The 20,980-nt window shown below is 48.0% G+C and overlaps 1 long non-coding RNA gene across 1 annotated transcript in view; it reads left to right on the top strand.

The window, feature by feature from the left end:
• Positions 1–20,980, top strand: part of LOC146799547 (uncharacterized) — a 131,339-nt gene that overhangs the window by 12,059 nt on the left and 98,300 nt on the right. Inside the window, exons 2-3 of the long non-coding RNA XR_014968940.1 lie at positions 272–364; positions 5,313–5,458. This is a non-coding gene — a long non-coding RNA (uncharacterized LOC146799547). The remainder of the gene's footprint in view (positions 1–271; positions 365–5,312; positions 5,459–20,980) is intronic.

Below are 20,980 nucleotides of genomic sequence, written 5' to 3'. Positions count from 1 at the left end.
GAACTGCCAAGCCATGTCTTCCCTGGCCGGAATCAAACATCCACAGAAGTCAAAAGGTTAAGAATCACTGATCACAGATTTGTCGTCTTTCTGTTTTTTTTTTTACTTTCAACACTTATTTTTCACTCCTAATATTTTCAGTCTTTAAAAATGGCATGGCTTATTTTTCAAATATTTGTAATTCTGAAAACAGTGAACGAAATTAAACAAGATAAATTGTCAGAATTTTAAGGAAAACACTTGCCAAGGCCTAATTACTTTTTTTTTACAGGACTCCAAAATGAATGAAGCGTTCAAGACATTTAGTCCTTCAATAGTACAGGGAGAAGATTTATGGGCCTCTGAGAAGCGACCTCTCCTTTTTGTAAGTCTTGCTAAGTACACCTAGTGCTTTAAATGCTAGCTGAGCGAGTGCAGCAGTGAGCTATTCCCCCCAGTACCATAAACGCCCTTGTGTGTCAAGACCCACACTTTCATGCAATATGTGGAATATAGGAGATAAAATCAACTATTTGAGGTTCTTTAATCGTACTCGTGTGAAAGTAAAGCTGCAGGTAAATTTTTGCCTAACACCTGAGAGTGTTGAAGAGGAACACGTATAGCACAGCGGGCAGGTACTTCAGGGCAAAGCAGCACACTAGAAGAGATCAAAAAAGCGTAAGCATTCTTGTGGTGCTGAATGAAAAAGTACTTTATTGAATATGAACTGATGAAGGATATAAGTTGCCAAATTAAAATAATGGTAAAGAAGCTGTACTCATCGTGAGGAATAAACAAGAGTAAGGAAAGCCATCTGAATGAATGAATGAATAAAATATTTAATAAAGCGCACTGCGACCAAGCGGCTTCCTGGCGCTGAGGACCTGATCAGAACTCACAAAGAACACCCCGGGAGACTAGGAAGGAAAAGCCTGAGAGAAAAGAAAGATTTTGAGGGCCTTACGGAAGTGAGTGTAAATGGGAATAGAGCGAATGGAGAGTGGAAGACTATTCCAGAGCTGAGGGTCCAGGACTGAAAACCGGGTGCCCCCCGTTCTGGATTTACGGAAGCGGGGAATGTGCAAAAGAGACGGGGAAGAAGAACGAAGAGTGCGGCTAGGGGCGTGAGAAGAGATAAGAGAAGTGATGAAAAGGGGAGCAGAGCGGGAATGAGCCCGAAATGTTAAACAAGCCAGTTTAAAAAAAGATCTAAAACGAACAGGAAGCCAGTGGAGGGACTTGAGTGCAGGTGTGATATGAGAGGATTTGGGGAGTGAGAGGATGAGGCGGGCCGCTTGGTTTTGAATGGCCTGAAGTCGGCGGGATTCACAGGTGGGTATGCCCACATACAGGCCATTCCCATAGTCGAGGCGAGAGGTGACAAGGGCCATGACTATGGTTTTAAGTGCGTCGGTGGAAAAAAACCGCGAGATCTTCCGGATAAGACGGAGGGACAAAAAACAGGAAGAGACAACGGAACTAATCTGACTGTGCATAGATAAGTCATGGCTGACTTTGATGCCAAAGGTGCGTACAGAGGGGACGGGCAAAGGGGGGGAACCAAAAGAAAGGGGCCAATGTGCAGGAGACCAAGGGTTGGAGGGGCCACCAGTGAGGACAAGTTCCGTCTTATCCGGGTTGAGCTTCAAGTGGTTGGCACTCATCCACTCAGAAATAAAAACTAAAGTGGAGCTAAACTTAGGGAGAGAATCAGGGGAAGAAGACAGGTCAAAGACGAGCTGGAGGTCATCGGCGTAGTTGTACACAGAGACCCCCAGCTCAAGAAGGGAAGTGATAAGGGGATGAATATAAAGATTGAAAAGAAGGGGGGAAAGGGAAGAACCTTAGGGGACATCACAAGTGACCGGGCGGGAAGGGGCAGAAAAGCCAGAAAGATGAACCGCCTGGGACCTCCCCCGAAGAAAGGACGCGAGCCAAGAAAAGGCCGCGCCCCGAAAGCCAGCTGAGCTGACACGGTCGAGAAGGATGGAATGGTCGACCGTGTCAAACGCAGCGGACAAATCGAGAAGGACCAAGGCTTGGGGGAGGTTAGAGTCGGCTTTTCCCTTGAGTTCATCCAAGACCGCGAGGACCACCGTCTCCGTAGAGTGGCCCGGGCGGAAGCCCGCCTGATGGGATGCCAAAAGGCCATTCTCCTCGACATAAGTGGAGAGGCAGGTGGTGACATGGGCCTCGAGGATCTTGGCAAGGTAGGGAAGAAGAGAAATGGGTCGAAAGTTAGAAAGAAGAGAGGGATCCAGACCGTTTTTTTTTAAGATGGGAAGGACTATAGCAGATTTAAAAGAGGAGGGGACAGAACCAAGAGCCAGAGAGGAATTGAGAAGGGCAAGAGGAGGGGCAGGACAGTTGGTGAACAGAGTTTTGAGGATACGAGCCGGCACACAGTCCGCGGGAGAGCTAGACTTTACTTTGCCCAGGAGTTTAAAGAATAATTCAAGGGAAATGGGAGGGAAAAGAGCGAACGAAGGAAGGGGAGGAGGAAGGGAGCAAGTGAAACTAGGTTGAAGCACAATAGGGATATTGGCTTTAATCTTCAAAATCTTGTCGATTAAAGAAATCATTAAGTGAAGAACAGAGGGACTGTGAAGGGACAAGACTGGGGGTAGAGCGATCAGAGGTGGCAAGATTGTAAACCAAGGAAAAAATTTCACGAGATTTATTAGCGGCGAGAGCCACTATCTCGGTGAAATATGAGGTTTTAGCCACTAGGATCGCTTTTTTATATTCGGTGAGGAGTAGTTTGTATTTGACGCGCAAAGAGGAGCAGTAGTTCCGTCTCCAATGGCGTTCCGACCGCCTAAGATCAAGTTTAAGCGCTTTTAGCTCTGGAGAGAACCATTTGTGTGCGTCGTATGGGCGAACCACTTTGATCTTTCTTAGCGGGGCAACTAGGTCACATGAGGAAGAAAGCCAAGTACTGACAGCGTCGGCCTGAGATTCGAGAGGAAGATCATTAAGGTCCGGGGCAGAGGAGGCCAGGGTGAGCAAGAGGGAATCGAGGTCGGTCTGATTCCAATTACGAGCTAGAAGGTTTTTCGGGAGGGGAGGCTTGTCGACCGCGCCTAAGTAAATAGAAAAAGAAATAATAAAGTGATCCGACCAGACACAAGGGGATATAGAAGGAGGTGAGATGACAGGACGTGTAGACCAAATTTGGTCCAGGATGTGACCTTGTGCGTGGGTAGGGACTGTAACATGAGATGTTAGGTTCAAGCACTGAAGGGTGACAGAGAAATCTTTAGAGGGAAGATCTTCCCTGGGATCGCCCGGCCAAAAGTTAAAATCGCCGAGCAAGAGGACGGAAGAGTTATTAACCACCAATGTGGCCAAAAGGTCCTGGAGGGAAGCTACAAAAGAAGGCATAGATTGAGGGGGACGGTACACCAGGACAACAGTGAGGGGGGCAGAAAGATTAAGTGAGCGGGCCACCAGGTAGTCCACGTTAGGTATGGGGGGGTGAGTGAGAAGTTGGAATTTGAGAGTCGACCGGATGATCATCGCCACACCACCCCCCAGCCTTGCCGACCGGACGATCAGCTCTGAGGGCATAGTAGGTATCGGGGAGAATGGCCAGAAGATCAGGAAGGGAGTCGGTGGAAAACCAGGTTATCAGTCAAGAACAGGAAGTCGGGAGAGTCCGTGGTCAAGAGATTGAAGAGTGCCGTCTGGTGTTTGACTGCAGAACGGGTGTTAAGTAAGTGAGCAGAGGCTAGAGTGGGAACAGAAGAGGGGCGGGGGACAGGTGGGGGATCAGAAGAAAGGGGAATGGGGCAGTGAGTGACAGGTACCGGGTAAGAAGCAGGAGAGGCAAGAATGCCGAGTGAATCAAGGTGAGGCAAAAGAGAGAGAGGAGGAGGGAATGTAGCAGAAAAGGCCGTGAGTTGGGCTGACGTGTAGCCCAGAAAAAGAGCAGGGTGTGTGGCCCCTGGTCCCGGCTCGTCGCGGACGGGCGCAGACGGGCTTAACTTAGGTGCAACTTCGGCGCGCCTTCGTCGCGCCCGCTGCGCTGCCGGGAATGAGTAACCATGATGTAGGGACACATGGGGGAGGAGGATCAGTGGGGCGTGGCAGGGGGTGGAGGAGCCAAAGAACTGCAGCGCGGCGCCCAGACCTGCCCAAGATGGTGGACCCGCCCGTCCCACTCCGAGAGCCAGGCGAGGAGGGGGCGGTCAGCGGAGGCGGTCTGGGTCGCGTGCAGGAGAGGGAGCAGCCAGGGAGGATCTCAGAGCGCTATGTCCAGAGCGCTGAAGTGTACTGCAGGTAGGCAAAGAAAGTCTCTAAAATGAACGTTGCTCCCGGAGACGCTTCGGGAGATCTGAGAGTGGATGCAGGGATAGGCGCGCAATCAGCCGACCGCCTAAAATACTTTGTCAGGGGGGGAGGAGCCAAAGAACTGCAGCGCGGCGCCCAGACCCGCCCAAGATGGTGGACCTGCCCGTCCCACTCCGAGAGCCAGGTGAGGAGGGGGCGGTCAGCGGAGGCGGTCTGGGTCGCGTGCAGGAGAGGGAGCAGCCAGGGAGGATCTCAGAGCGCTATGTCCAGAGCGCTGAAGTGTACTGCAGGTAGGCAAAGAAAGTCTCTAAAATGAACGTTGCTCCCGGAGACGCTTCGGGAGATCTGAGAGTGGATGCAGGCAAATGTTAAGAAGCAAGCAAATGTGTGACAAGAAAGCCAACTAAAGGTGAGCAAAGGAATGGCCCAAACCCCACTGTTTTTGGTTATGGTCCACAAGAGGTATCTAGACCGCAGACAGATGCCTGTAGGTGGGACCTAAAAAAACATTCTTTAACCCAAGCAAACTACGTACCTTCCCTTTTCCTCATTTTTGTGCACAACCTATTTACCACTTTTCTGTTAGGACCTATTGTAAGTGTTTGTACAAGGTGGATTCCCCCCCACTCCCCCGCCCCCCCAAATCCCAGAGACCTCTAATTAGCTACTAGTACTATGACGCCCAATACACATTGAAACCAAAAACATCTATGAGTTGTGGAGTCATCAGATTGGTCTTCTCCACTTTCTATTCTTTCAGACCATATACTAGTTTGTCACCTCACTACTATTTACTTTGTATTGAATACTGTGAATCCTGCTTTGATGCATCCCCACTTACTGTGTGGTGAAACCTCTGCACCACACTTTTTTCCATAAGGAAAGTCTTCCTCTCTTCCATTGTCTATGCTACAACTCTCAAGTGTCTTGCATTCGTCCATACATAAAATGCAGTCATCTTGCTTTTTATACTGTCCTCCTCGTTCATAAGTTCTCAACCATAACTCAGGACTGCTTTTTTTGTTGTTGTTCTCTTGCAGGTCGTACTTGACCACCTTTTTATCTGATGTATACTGAGCAACCTTTTTTGGTGTTCTGACAATTCAACCTCACCTGCGTGGGAATGAACAAATCTCCTGCTTCAGCCAGTCCGCACTACTGGACAGAGACCTTGCAATAATTGAAAGTAAGTGTGTTAGTTAAAACTTACCACAAATGTTAAATTTAGAAGAAGCTTTATTGGAGCATCCAAATAGTTAACAGACCTTCAAGCAACTGCTTTAAAATGTGGAAGTCAAGTTACATGAAAACAGCCCGATACAACAAATATGGTTGCTAAGCTAGGTTGTGCTTTACAATGCACACAAGCTAAAAAGAATACAGAATGCTTAACATGACATACTATAAGTACAATACTACACACCTCCCTCCTGTATAATAAAATACCACATAAACCTAAAAATAAATTAATGATTAACATTTATAAGCAAGACTGAACTAAACTATGAGCAACAAAAGTTGCTTGCTAGCGTGATAATAACTTGTGACATCAATATAAAATGATCAAATCTTTTAGGTAAGCATTTCTTTCTTGCTAGTAGTTTGAGTCTGTGAAGATTCCTCAAACATACGGGTGGAGTGCCTACATTTTTAACCTCCACAGTATCACTGACAAAGTCAGGATCACTACAATTATAACATTTCTTTTGTGTGGAGATATTCACCTTGGCCAACCTGGATGAACTTCACCATGAACCATTGCTTAAATACGCCGATGTATTACCCACTTTCAACACTTTGAATACACCAGAAAATTTGGAATAACCTTTCTTCGCATGTATAGGTAAATTGATTACCTACTTCTAATCAATTTAGTCTATCTACTCTTCACCCACATATTCCTTTGTCAAACTTTTTCATTAATCATCCTGTAATTTGTTTTAGGTCACTCAAACCTTCTTCGGGTTTCAACCAACTTGGATTACATTTTTGTCTAGGATGCCTTCTTTTTAATAAAAGAAACGGTGGAAATGTTGACGTACAATGTCGTGAGCAATGATAAGACCACATAAGAACTGCTACATGGTTTTTAACGTTCGTGCATGCTTTAATGGCCAATTGAATACCTTCAACCGAAGTTCTATTGAACTTTTCAACGTATCCATTCATGTTTGGGGAATACAATGCTGTTGTCACATGTTGGATATTGCCCATCTTAAGAAATGAAGTAAATACACTGAAATTGAAATGTGTGCCATTGTCCGATACTAAATACTCCGGTAAACCTTCCCCCCTGAACAACTCTTTTAAAAATTCAATAATGGTGTCTGAATCAACTCACTACACCCATTTTATTTCCACCCATTTCGAAAAATAATCTAGAACCACAAGAATGTAGATGTTGCCATTTACAATAGCTTCCTAAGGCCCCAACAAATCAATAGCTAACTTTTTCCATGGCTTTTTTGGGAAAGAAGAACTAACATGTGTAATCTGTTGTGTCTTGAGAACTTGATCAGCGTTTGCACATACCGAACACTCTTCTACAAAACAACAAATATCATTATCCATGTATGGCCACCAGAATTGTTCTCTTGCTTTTTTATGGTATTGGTTTGTCCTAAATGTCCCAAATGGGCAATCAACATCAACTTCCTCCTAATTCCAACCGGAGGAACAAAAACTTCACCTCTCACTACATCATCATTTGCCACAGATACATCCTGTCTGACTTTCCAATAAACAGACAGAATCTTTGGATAAATGTTTCTCTAGCAGCCAACCATTAGTAATATACTCTTTTTAATACTTTCATGGACTCATCATCTGATGTAGCTACCATCAATTACCCTTTAGAAATAACCTGTTTCATGGACAATACGAACATCTTCTACGGTGGCAACCAAACACTCCTCACGTGTACTTAACTCATCAGATAAAACATTTCCAGTCAATCTAAATAAACAATCTGCCTGAACATTCTGCATTCCGGGAATATACACCACTGAAAAATTATACTGGTACAGTTTTGCCAGCAACCATTCCAATCTAGATGATGCATTTTCTGTCCCAGCTTAGAAAGTAAAGATATTAAAGGTTTATGATCCGTTCTACGTGTAAATGGTTTGCCCCAGAGATACGTCTTGAAATGCTCAACTGCCCACGCACAACCCAAAGCTTCTCTTACAATGGTGGAGTATTTAGTTTTGGTGACAGTGAGGTCTTGAAGCAAAGGCAATGGTATATATTCGACGTTACCTCTTAACTGGCTCAAAACAGCTCCCAATCCGGTGACACTAGCATCAACAGTAACCACAATAGACGCAGTTTGACAAAATGCAGTTAGAGGTTTGTAACGTATAATAGCTCCATTGACTGACTGCATTAAAAGCCCCACAATGTTCATTTGTCCATTTGGAATCTAACTCCTTTTTAAGCAGTAATCCTAAAGGCAGTACCATATTTGCAAACTTTCTTACAAAACGTGAATAATATTCACAAAGCCCCAAAAATGATTTGAGCTGGTTTTTATTTTGAGGCTCTGACATTTTTTTTTTTATAATGGAATGCAGCAAATCTTGTTTTGGAGCAATACCTGGCCCACCAATCCTGTGACCTAAATATTCCACTTCTGATGCAAAAAATGTACAATTTATACAGTCTAACCGTCATCACTCTTTCATTAAATGTGGTCAAAACTTTACCCACAGTCTCACGATATTCGTCAGCCGATCCCGAATATACCAAGATGTGATCCTGGAATGCCACCACCCCATCAATATATATTTAAAAAAAAACAAAAAAACCTTTATTGAACCACAAGAAAACCCACAGTTTGACACAGCTATCTTCCGCCTACAACCCCGTCGGGCCGGCAGCAGCATATGAACATCAAGAAGTGTCACATTGTGCAATATTAACACAGCATGCCACCTACAACTCAACAGGGCCTGCTGCGTAAAAAAAACATATAGTTCCGATAACAGCAGGCAACACGAGAGGCAGTCCAGAACAATCTATGGCATCTCAGCATTAAAAGACGAAAAAATAGCAGGAAAGCAATGAGGAGGGAGTAGGCTAGCATATATTTCCTAACGCACAACCTCCACCAGCACGCACTCTCAGAGGACCCCACTCGATAGGCAAGGCGCAGCCACCCCACATCCTGTACACCCGCAGGGACGCATCCCGGGCTCACCACATCCCCGCCCGCCACCCTCTGTACAAAAAGTCAATAATAGGCCCCAGGGACCAGACAGCCCACCCCAATAGGAGAGATCCAGCACCAGGGTCTCCGAACTCCCCCGCTGCACCCCAGCCGCCCCCGGCGCGCGGCCAGCTCAGGAAGTAAAAGCTCCAGTACGAACATGCGCCTGAGGGTTCTGAAGCAGGTACCCGCTCAAGGGGTCCCATATGTCCCTGGGCTTGGAAGCAGCCGGCAGGAGGTCCGCATACAGAGTTAATTCATCCTGCCATCTAATCAGGTCCTCCAGCCAGTTCTTGAACTTGGGGGCCCGTCCTCGTCCCCATCTGCAGGCCACCTTGCGCTTGGCAAGGAGAAGACAAAATGAGCCGCACTTCCTGTGAGGAGCCGGTATGCCCTCCGTACAACCTAAAATACCCATTAGCGGGGACGGTGGCAGGGGGGCCGCAATCATCCTCCCCACCGCATCAAACACCAGCATCCAGAACGCATGTACAGAGGGACAGGCCCACGCCAGGTGTAGCATGTCCGCCCCCTCGGCCCCGCACCGATCGCACTTGGTATCCTCCCTTAACCCAAACCGATGCAACTTCATGGGGGTCCAACAGTATCGCTGAACGAACTTATAGTGCGTGACACGAAGCCTGCTGTTAGCCGCAACCTGCTCTGTCTGCCTGCAACTAAATAGCCAGTCCCGGTCAGTCAACGGCTGCCCCAACTCCTCCCACTTGCCACGTGCAGCACATTGCGCATATTCCGACCCGAGTATATGGAACAGTAAAGTACCGATACCAGATGAGAGGCAGTAGTAGCCCGCAGCGACGCATGCAGCTGGGGCGAAGTCGCCGGTTCTAACGGATAGCCAGATGTGACCGCCTGAACCCCGGCTCAGAGCCGAATGTACAGGAAGGTTTCCATGACTGTGGGGGTAGGGTCAGCACAAAGCTGCTGTAAAGTAATGAACCTGCCGTCTCTATATAAATCACCCCATGTACGCAGCCCCCTGTGCTGCCTCAATTTGTTGAAAATTCCCTCCTGCAAAAGTGGTATGCGAGGATGGTACACGAGCGGGAGCAGCGGGGAGTACAACAAAGGCAGCCCCGTCCGCTTCATTATCCACTCCCAAGCTCGACTCGTACACTCCACAGTATCGGGACTGCGGTCTCGTCAGGATGTGGGCCTCCACAATGCCCCATCTAATGGCACGGGATCAGCAAGCCAATGCTCCGTGGCAACATGCGCTGTGTACCGCGGGCCGCTCGTCCAGTAGTGCGCATAATGGGCCTGGGCGCACTGATAATATAGTTCAAAATTTGGCAGATCCAAGCCCCCTGCCGCATACGGTCGAGCCAACACATCCCACCTGATACGGGCCTGCTTCCCTCCCCACACAAGCCGCAAGAGCTCAGTGCGCAGGGCAGCGAAGAACACTCTGCCCGGGTGATAAGGAATATTCATGAAGTAGTAAAGCAGTTTCGGTAGGATAACCATTTTTATCAGAGACACTCTGTCTGCAAGGGACAGCGGCAGGGCAATCCATCGTGTGATAGTGTCTTTCAGTGCGTCAATCGCTCGCCCATAGTTGTCTCTCATGAGTTCCTCTCGGTCCGCCGAAACATGCACCCCCAGATACCGCACTGTAGAGTCGCACCACTCTAACGGAAAGTCAGCCTGGAAACGCGATACGGCCGCAGTAAGGGGGAATATCTGGGATTTAGCCCAATTAATGTGGATACCCGAGAGCCCCCCGAAACGCACAAACTCCCTCAGCAGTGGATTTAAATTCGTCTCCGGATCTTTGACATAAAGGGTGATGTCGTCCGCTTAAAGCGAAATAAGGATAGGCGGTAAGGGGCAGATAAGCGCCTTGTCCCGATGATATTGCCGCACCCGAGCCGCCAATGGTTCCACTGCCAACGCGAATAATAGAGGCGATAACTGGCACCCCTGTCTGGTACCCCGGGAGAGTGCTACAGCGGCAGAGGTGTGACCATTTACCATCACCTTAGCTACTGGCGCAGTGTATAGCAGACGTATCATAGCAGAGAAACCTACTGGGAACCCCATATTGCGCAATACCGCGTGGAGATATTCCCACTCGATAGAGTCAAACGCCTTAGTGGCGTCCAAGAAGATAGCGGCTAAAGGGAGGTGCGGAGCCACCTGGTGCATGATGGAGAAGAGAGTGCGCAAATTGTGAGACGTCGCCCTCCCAGAGATGAACCCTGCCTGGTCTGGCAAAACCAGCTTATCCATGAGGAGATTTAATCTATTAGCTATCATTTTAGTAAAGATTTTGATATCCACGTTGATTAACGAGAGAGGCCTGTAGGAATCACACTTATCGGAGGGTTTCCCAGGTTTCAACAGGGAGATAATAAGGGCTTCCCTCATTGTGGCGGGCAATTCCTGCGCTTCCAGCGCCTCTGAGTAGATCTCCAACAGCACTGGCGCGAGATGTTCCACATATAACTTATAGAAGTCAGCCGGCAGGCCGTCGGATCCGGGCGCCTTCCCCACTGGCAGCTGGGCAATGGCGTCCCGAATCTCTTCAAGTGTAAACGGGGTAGCAAGGAACTCCCTTTGCCGCCCACTTAGATATCCCAATGTAATGTCTCCAAAGAATGCAGCAAAGTCATTAGAATTTACCCCTTTAGAGGAATATAGTGATTCGGAGAATTTGGTAAAGGTATTCAGAATCTCTAAGCCATCCCTGTGTCTATCCCCATTGGCATCCTCAATTTCCAGCACATAATTCGTGTACCGTGGTCTACTGATGTCGCGGGCCAGTGCGCGCCCCGGCCTGCCGCCCTCACCATATCGTCGGGCAGTAACATATTTCCCCCTAAACCGGGCTTCCCGCTCTGCCGTGGAGGTGTAGTCGGTGATGTCTCGCATTTTAGCCCTCCCCTCGCCAGAGTCTCCGCGCCACAAATCCACCTCCAGTGCCTTTAGTTGGTCCTCGAGCAGGCAAAGGCGCCGACGCATGTCCCTCAAGACACCACAGCTCTTCGCCATGCAGGTGCCCCGAATGGTGACCTTCAAGGCCTCCCACACCGGGCCCACCCGCGCCACCGACCGACCCCCTGTTGCGGGCCAGAATATCCACTATCTCCTCCTCTAGTTCCGTTTTAAACACTTCATCTAGAAGGGCCCCAGGGACCAGTCTCCAACTTCTAGGAGTGGCAATAAGGTTCGGTATCTCAAGCGTGAGGCACACAGGCGAATGATCAGAAAAAGTGCGGGCAAGGTGCTCCACCGCGCAAACCCAGTGACATAACCCCCGAGATCCCAGCCAATAATCCAGCCGCGACCAGGCCGCCTGCCCTGTCGAATAGTATGTACCCTCTCTGTCTGCCGGGTGCGTATATCGCCAAAGGTCAGTAAGCCCCTCATGTGTGAGGAGCCCGGCTATCGCCGCCTGACTACGGGTGTGCCCCTGATCTATTCACCCGGAGGTCACTGACTGTATTAAAGTCCCCGGCCCATAAGACGTGTGTGGCTCCTACCCCCGCTATCTGTCCCCAGAGTGAGTGCAGAAAATCAGGGTCATCAACGTTAGGACCGTAGCAATTTACAAGCACAACAGACAGCGTGCCCCACAGCATACAACGCCTCCCATCCCTACTCCTCTTCTGTCCTGCACATACAAACAGAGTACCCCGTTTCACAAGGATCACGGTGCCTCTGGCATACGTGGAATAGGACGAGAATACTCGTAGAGAGGCCCACTTACACCCAAACGTCGGGTCATCCCCGGGGGCCATGTGTGTTTCCTGGAGGAGCGCTATACTGATATGATGCCTATCAAGGTATGCGAGGATCTGACGCCGCTTACGGGGGTCCCCCAGCCCTCGAACATTCCAGGACAGGAGTTTCAATTTGGTTAGAGCAGGTTGTGCGTGCGTACAGTATGAAACATGCCCAACGAATGACGGTTTGTTGTCCAAACTCCCAGTGCCTTCCTCCCTCCATGTGGATGTGTACCTGAAATATTATGACCTCCCTCGTTTGTAGTTGCCTGAGCGGTTGCCGATGCCTCCCTTCCCCACCACCCACCCCCTAAAGACCCAGACCAAACAACTGGAGCGCCCAGTCCCTCCCACAACAGCACCCCAAACGTGCCGGTATCCCTACATCCCTCCCCCTCCCATCCCTCTAGCGACCTCAACAAGCGGGTCAACAGAAATACCCTAACATCGCTACCCTGTGGGGGACTACCAATGATCGGGGCGCCTGTGGACCCAGAAAACCCTCCCTTGTCCCTCTCTCCCTTGGTGGTCGACTACGTTCCCAGAAGGTAGGAGCATGGAGAGGGAGTGTTGGGAGGGGGCCTGGCTATACATCAAAATTCGCACGTGTCCCCTCTCTCAGCAAATTCACAATCGGGTGAGCGCTACGGGATCAGCCATGGCCAGTAGCAAGTATGATCATGTCTTATTAATCTCCCCCTTCAGCAGCTCATCAAGAGAGTCAATCCCATGTAACACATTTTAGGAGTTCGTACTACCACCCCCGAATAAATCTCTCGCCTCCATGGTACAGTCAGTCCAGCTGCGGAGTCCAAGCCAATGCCAACCCCCCCCCCCCCCTCCCTCACCAGCTCCACAAGGGCAGGCGAAGAGGGTCGCGATCCCCCGTCACCCAACGTCTGGTCGGGCGAGCGGCGTCGCAGTGACTTGAGGAAGTCCTCCGCTTGTTGTGGGGTCACACACAGGACCGTGCGACCCTGATGCCTGAGACGCAATTTCGCTGGATACAGTAGGGCGGATTCCACGCCGGGCGCGCGCAGTTTTTGTTTAACAGTCACAAATTTGCGTCTCGCCTCCTGCACAGTCACAGTGAAGTCTGGGAATATGGAGAACGCTGTACCCTCGAACTGCAAATTTTGCTGTTCTCTCGCCCGCCGCAAGGCCACATCCCGGTCTCTATAGTTAAGTATGCGTGCCACGATGGGTCTAGGCGGACCTCCCGGCGGCGGCCGAGGCCCCAGCGATATGTGGGCCCGTTCCACTATCAGATGAGACGAGAATGCTTCAGCCCCAAAGGTCGTCAGAAGAAGCCTCTCAACGTAATCCTCCATCCGTCCGATATTGGTACTCTCCGGAATCCCCGTGAGGCGTATGTTATTCCTACGGCTGCGGGCCTCCAAATCCTCGTTCTTTGCCGCTATTACCTTCAGGAGGCGATCCATCTGCGTCAGTTGTTTATCCATGGTTCCTGTGCGATCTTCGTTGTCTGAGATACGCTGCTCCATCTCCTTCAGCTGTTCCTCATGCTTATCCACCTTCAGAACGAGAAAGTAGAGCCTGGTGTTCATAGTGTCCATCTTCCCCGACAGCCCATTGACGCTCTGTTGGAGCAGCTGCAGCATTTCCTTGACCTCATTTTGTGGGCTCGGCGCCGGTCCGGGTGGCGATTCCCGCTCCAGCCCAGGGGGCTCCTCCGTCCCCGGGCGAGTGCCGGTCTTCTTGGACTCAAAGTGGAGCCTCTGTTGTCGCCCATCCGATTTCCCCATCTCGGCAGGTCCAGCGTTGTCCGCAATGGCGCTTTATTCAGTGGGATGCGTCCACGCGTTAGCAGTAGGTCTGCGCACTCTGAGGTTATAGCCAGCAGCTGCGATCACAGTGCCACCGCCTGCACGGCACCGTTCAATACCCCGATGCAGAGAGGAACCGAGCACGCCAATATCCAAGTGGGGGGGGGGGGGGCAGCACTCCGCCACAAGTTGGCGAGCCCCGGGGCAATCTCCACACTCACCGCCAATCCAGCCCCGCGGATTTCCTCCCGTAAGGCGAAGGCCCAGCAATCTCCGTTCTATTCCGCAACCACCCCCGCAGGTTCACACAGGACGAGGGGGCAGCCGAGGAGCACAATCAGTCCGCAGGGTGGTCTCTTTCCCCCCCCCCCCCCCCGGCCAGATCCGTGCCAACAGTTCAGCAGCCACCGCGGTGAGGGCCCTACAGTGCACCACCAGCCCGACTCAGGCCCAATCACGTCCGGGGCAGCAGCTATTCATCCACTGGCGGGGAAGTGCCTCAACCAGCCGGCCAATCTCACAGGATGTTTGCTCCGTCCGCACAGCGCCGCGATGCGTAGGGTAGGCACCACAGAGGCAAGCGGCCCCCACCGCCAGAAGCAAGGGCACGAGCCCCACCCCCGCACCGCGCCACCGCCAACAGCACTTGCCAAATCTCCGGAGGTCAGCCCTTCGGCGCGGGAGGCACGGCCGCACCAAGGCGCCCGCCAAAGTAGGGCCGCAGAGTCCAGAGGTGCTCCCGGCGGCTCATGCAGTGTCTTCCAGCAATACAGCAAGGCTCTCGGGCGCGGCAGCAATCCGAACCCCAAGCGGCCCCACGCTCCACGCACAGCAGCACCGCCTGCGGCCGGCGCCGAGCTCGCCTGATTTCAGTGCCCGCCTCAGAGCTCCAGCGCATTCCACAGTCAAACTCCCCGACGACCAGCCGAGGCCGCCGTGCCTCCGTCTCGCCTCCGATCGGGCCGAAACTTGCCCCGAGGCCAGTCGCCGTCCTCCACCCCTCAGTCCAGGCAGCGTACCACACGGGGAACGCGCGAAAGTGCAAATAAATGAAGGATAACTGGGCCAGGCAGCCAGAACCTCACAGCGGTGCGGCCATCTTGGTCTGGCGCCACCTAGCGCCCCCCACCACCCCATCAATATTTCCAAACAATGCATCAATTTTTTGAAAACCGACGCAACAGATGACGAACCAAAAAGCATCCTGACATACCTTAACCCCTTCGATGCTGCGCAGATTCCGCCGCTGTGCTGGCGGAATCTTGCGCGGGCGGGGTCATGACGGAATGGTTCCGTCATGAGCACAGCTCAACCGTGGGTCATGACGGAACCATTCCGTCATGAGCACCGAAGGGGTTAAGGTACCTTCTGGTGTTATAAATTTTGTAATGTAACTTGACTCTATCGTTAAAACAATCTGCTGCTACGCTGATTTAAGATCTATTGTAGTAAAATTATCTCCATCCAGTTTCGCTAATAATTCTTGAACCTTGGGCAAGTGATGGCTCTCAATCACAATTTATTTGTTAACAGACGTTAGATCCACATATATTCTAAGCGCTCCATTTTTCTTTTTAACCAAAATAATCCGAGAACCCCATTCCGAGGCATCAACTTGGTTCCATTACACCCTCTTCACACAACTTTTCAATCATATCAAACAGTTAATGTCTAACCGATAATGGGACATGTTCTGACGGTATAGCATTTTGCTTGAGTTGCATTTTATGAGAAAATCCTTCGACTTTCCCAAGTTCTTTTCTAAACACATTTTGTATTGGTCTAAAAACACTTCTAACTCCTTATTTTTCCTTCTGTTATTTTGGATCAATAACCATTCTTCTGCCATACAAACTTATATTTTCGCATTTGGATTTGACCTAATGTTAAATCTACCTTGATGTTTCCATCTCAAAACTTGTAAATCATCTATCACTACATATACCTTGCCAATGATAGTTTTATGTTTGAAAGAAATGTCTGTAATATATCCGAGCATATTAATTTATTTTCCAGCAAAACCAAATACTCTTATATCATTCGGTTGTAAAACTTTGTCCTTCCAATTTTTAACAAAAAATGAATCTGAAATTATAGTGTATGGGATCCTGAGTCCGCCATTACTTCTAAACTCATACCATCAATGACAATGGTACATAAAGTATTTTTGTAAAAATACTCAGAAGTGGCGGTGGAAGCTGAATATTGAAGGACGTGAGTTTAGGGCTTCACTTAAGATAGCATACACGGTCTTAAAGGTAGCCAACCTCAACATTATAAAACTATTTTTTCACTCCATTACGCCGCTGCCAGAATAGCTCAATGGGATGGGATGGGACTATCGGTATTTGTTGTCCCCGCTACCACGCGATGAGGCAGATGTAGTTCACATGTTTGCCTCTTGCCCTGTTTTGGATCCCTTGAAAAGGGCTATAGAGGATTTCATGGTACAAACTGAGGATTCAAACAAGACTAACCAATGAGCTAGTGATTTTAGGTGTGGCTAGAGATGATGTACTGGTAGCTCACTGGGAATTTATATTTCTTGCCATGGCTATAGCTAGAATCTGTGTTGCATCTGCATGGAAGGATTCTAACCCCCCTACTTTCCAACAATGGGTGTCACAACTTTTGGCCATATATAATCTGGAAAAGGGCCTATATGAGAAGAAAGGGTGGAAGGCTAGGAAATTAGGGAAACTTATTTGGGCCCCGATAATCGATTGGAAGACTAGAATAGAGAGACCCCCGGTATAATCCTTGGTCCGGATACAGTAATGGAGCATTTGTTTTTGTTGCTCTTATTTTTCTGGTGGTATAGATATATGCTGTAATTTAGACTCCATGATATTGCTTGTTTGTGTTCTATTTTTGTCTCTTGCAGGATTGCTTTTATAATTCACTTATTCTTTCTTCTTTTTTTTCTTGCAAAATGTATCTTCGTCCCTCTGCTTTATTTTTTTAAAAAGTTTTTATTAATGTCGGATGCTATTTGTAATGATAGATTAAAACTGATGGGGAATAAAAAAAAAAAGACACTGGTACATAAAGGAGGAACATACACGGTTCATTATCTTCTTCAAAATTTGTCATGGTATAGGTGACCACTAGTACCTTTTCTGAGATAATAGGAGTTCTTTCTCTCTCAGACAAGGCTCTTTCTTTCTCCTGACTGCTATCTTGGGTTTCCCTTTCCTGAATATTCGCATTTTCTCTTAAACACAGCACTTTATTTCCATACTCATCCTCCTTATCTGCTACTGTCTCTATATTCTCCTCAAGAATAGCTGATACTCTGTTACCCCCAGTTTGGCAAACATTACCAACATTGCCAATTGTGTTACATTTATAACACACTCTAACTTTCGCTGGACAATTTTTAAATTGGGATGTATGAGATTTAGACCCACCCTGAGTGCACATAGATTTATAAGTAGACCCATTATATTTTGACAGAACATTAAGTACTTTAGGCTATATTGGCTAGCCTTTTTGCTAAATTTGTTTAACTGCAATAGCAGCTACCCCTTCTGACACTTTTTCTACATTGTGTTAAAAGAAAGAAATTAATTTTCAAGACTCTTAGCTATCTCTATAGTTTCCTGTAATGTAGGATTCCGATGACGCAAAAGTTGTTCTTAAATTTTCTTACTGGCACATCGAAATATCAACTGGTCTTTAATGTGTTGCCCTGTACTCCAAATTCACAATCCGCAGCTAAAGATCTTAAGGTTGACACATAACCATCAACAGATTCAGCAATGAGTTGATGCCGCGTATAAAAGTGAAACCTTATTAAAACAATATGTGGTTGTTCCACAAACATTTTTTTCAACCTGTTTAGACCTTCGGTAAAACAGTCTTCCGTCCTGATTCCTGTGACGTACAGACGTAAGGAGCCCGAAACCGACTAAATCTGGCCGGTCGTGGTGATTGTGCCAACATATGTGGTGCACCCATACTCACGCTTGGACCATGGACTATTTCACCATGGAATTACTTTATTAATCAATAGTTAAGGTGCTGACTGAACGTTAGGCAAAACAACTTGAAGCCTTCAACAAATTTGGTGTTATTAGGGGCTCCTTTTTCTTGGCTTACTCGAACCGTTCACTCTCTTCATTTAATATGAAGAGCTAATATGCCTATTGTATAAAATAGGTAGCTGACGAAAGTATACCGTTTCTTCAGTGATTCTCATTTTTAGAATTACTATTCGCCCTAAAAGGTGTAAAGATTGATCTCGCCCTGAAGAAGTCCTTTGTAAGGAAGAAATGCGTCGGCTGTTTTTGATTGCCATGACCATGTTTTAAACCTGTATCGCAACAATAAAGGAAGAACTTAGAAGAATATATTTGTGGACACAGATTTAAATAATTATTTTTCCTTGTCTGGGTTAATTGATGGTGCACCCTTGCCTTTGTTTAACTTGTACTATTCCAGGATTGGAATAACATTGTGACAGTGGGTGTCTTACGGTGTGTACATAAACTCTCTCCAGAATATAGGTATACAACATAGGAATAGCCGGTCAGGTGCTGTAACCTCTGGGTTTCCACTGTCTTTAAATTGTGTAACACTTTACATGTGTGCGCATGACAGAAGCATTAAGCTGCACAATTGCGCTTTGACGAATTGTAAATATTATGTGCATATCTCATAGGCTTCCAAAACCCCTTTGTAATGCTTTGTACGTGTGTGCATCACAGAAGGATTTTGTTTGTGTAGCGCTTCACAAATTGTCAAAATTGTGTGTGCATCGCAGAAGCTTGCACTTCAATTATTCGCGTCACAAAAACTTCAGGTTTCCCCTTTAATTGTGCGCGTCACAAAAGGTTCCCAAGCCGAATACTCTCCCACTATTGCACTGAAAAGACGTTTCTATCGAGAGGTACATCACAATGACAAGACATCTCTTCGGATGACGACTCCGCTTCCTCTTGGTCAAATATCCAATCAGACTATACTGACATTGCTTTCAGCTCTAGCAAACTCTTAAAGCATGTGCACGAACACGCACAAGCTCTCTCTCTGAACACTTGATGAGGGTGCGCAGCATATCACAAGGACACCATTCAAAGGTAAATAACTGTTTAAATTGCACTTAAAAATGTTAAGATAATACCTCAAAGTAGTAGTCCTCTTTAGGCTCTCCTCTTTTGACTGTACGCTGGAAGTTTAGGAGCTAAATCCTCCGGGTACCGCGCGATCTTAGATTGTGCATGCTCCTCTTCTTTTGGTTGAACCCTGTATCGGTGCCAAAATGTGGTAGTTAAAACTCCCCACAAATGTTGAGTTTAGAAGAAGCTTTATTGGAGCATTCACATAGTTAACAGACCTTCAAGCAAATTCTTTAGAATGTGAAACTCGAGTTACATGAAAACAGCTCGATTGAACAAAGATGGTTGCTAATCTAGGTTGTGCTTTACAATGCACACAAAACTAAAAAGAATACAGAATGCTTAACATGACCTACTATATGTCCAATACTACAGTAGCTACTCAAATCTTTTCACCATGTTTTTCTTTGATTATTTTGTCATTTTCTTTGTTTCTGCCCTCCCCCACATATGCACTATAATGTTTTACTGCTCTTGTTACCTTTTATCTCCTCTATTAAGTAAATCAGGCAAAGGTGTATGGCAATGATTTTTTCTTTTCTTTCCTTCCCTCGAAGGTGTGGGTGAGATTGAAACTTGTCAGAGGGTAAGGGGTCTCTTTGCTAATGTTTAGCACTGTAGCTGGATGCTCTAATGGCCAGATAGGCCATAAGCTAATGCTGGAGTTCTCCAGAATGGCAGAGCGCGGTAAAGACTGAGAGCGGGAAACCTACAGGATAGCAAAGCCGTAGCAAAAGGTGTACTTCTGTCTTAATTTGGGTCTTCTGATAGATTAGAGGAAGCTCTTTAGCTCCAAGCAGACTGCTTGCTTTCAACAAGTTACACAGTGAAGTTATAGATTGGGCAGGATGCTTATGAGACTGCTGCATTCTTTGTGAAGATCGATTGGTGTGACCGGTTAGACTGGTGTGGACTTTAACACGACAACTGAAGCTTCCACTTAACTCATTCAATGGAGAACAACTAGAGTCAATCTGTAACTGAATACTGTGCTACAACAATCAGAGAACCGATTTGGAATCTTACAGAAAATCGGAGAGTAAAAAATAGTCAGAAAATGGGACAGCGAGCTAAAAAGTGGCATATAGAAAGTAGGAAAGGGCAAGAAACAGACAAGAGGCAGGAATCTATTTGCTCTAGTGGGACCCACGAAGTTAGCGGATGGAGGGAGAGGAGCCTCTGGGTGCACCGGGAGCTAGTGCGCTACTTGTCCGGGCCATCGAATTCTTCTGCGGGGCTGAGACCTGACCTCCCTGGCAAGACAACAGCTGCAGCATGGGCCCTGATTAGATGGGGGCCACATTGTAGTGCTCCCCTCTTGGGGAGCACAGTCCTGAGAGACAGTTGCACGGCGAATCCGGGTTGGCCCTGCAGTGATCAGAACGGGTAGTGACAACACTGACGGGGGCGGGCAGAAGCCAAATACTGCTGCAGTATGCAAGTAGAGCTCGATTGGTACAGCTCTAGCTTTGGCACAGAGCCCTGACCTTCATGATCACACGATGTGCAGCTGTGCGCTTCAACGGAGCCGGACCAACAGCGCGACTCACCACGGCCCTGCATACAGGTACTGGAGCACAAGGACTGAGGCGGTTCTCCTAGCTGACCGTATGGCATTGCAGGCAGCTGCATGGAAGACCGTTGAATGCATTCTTTTTCCCTTTCGAGGCCAAGCTGGGACATGAAAAGTACCTTGACTAACCGGAATTAATTCCGCCCTCAAAAACTACCGGAACGGTCCGTGAAGAAGCTCTGAGGGAATTTAGACTAGCAGCAGTGGGATGCCTTGATTTATTTTTTGTGCCAGCAAAGTGTCTCTGGGGTGGGACTGTGTCTCTCACGAGT

Source organism: Triturus cristatus, chromosome 9, assembly GCF_964204655.1.
Source record: "Triturus cristatus chromosome 9, aTriCri1.1, whole genome shotgun sequence".
NCBI lineage: Eukaryota > Metazoa > Chordata > Amphibia > Caudata > Salamandridae > Triturus > Triturus cristatus.
Note: the sequence above shows the minus strand (reverse complement) of the source record. Positions and strands in the feature narration are given on the sequence as shown.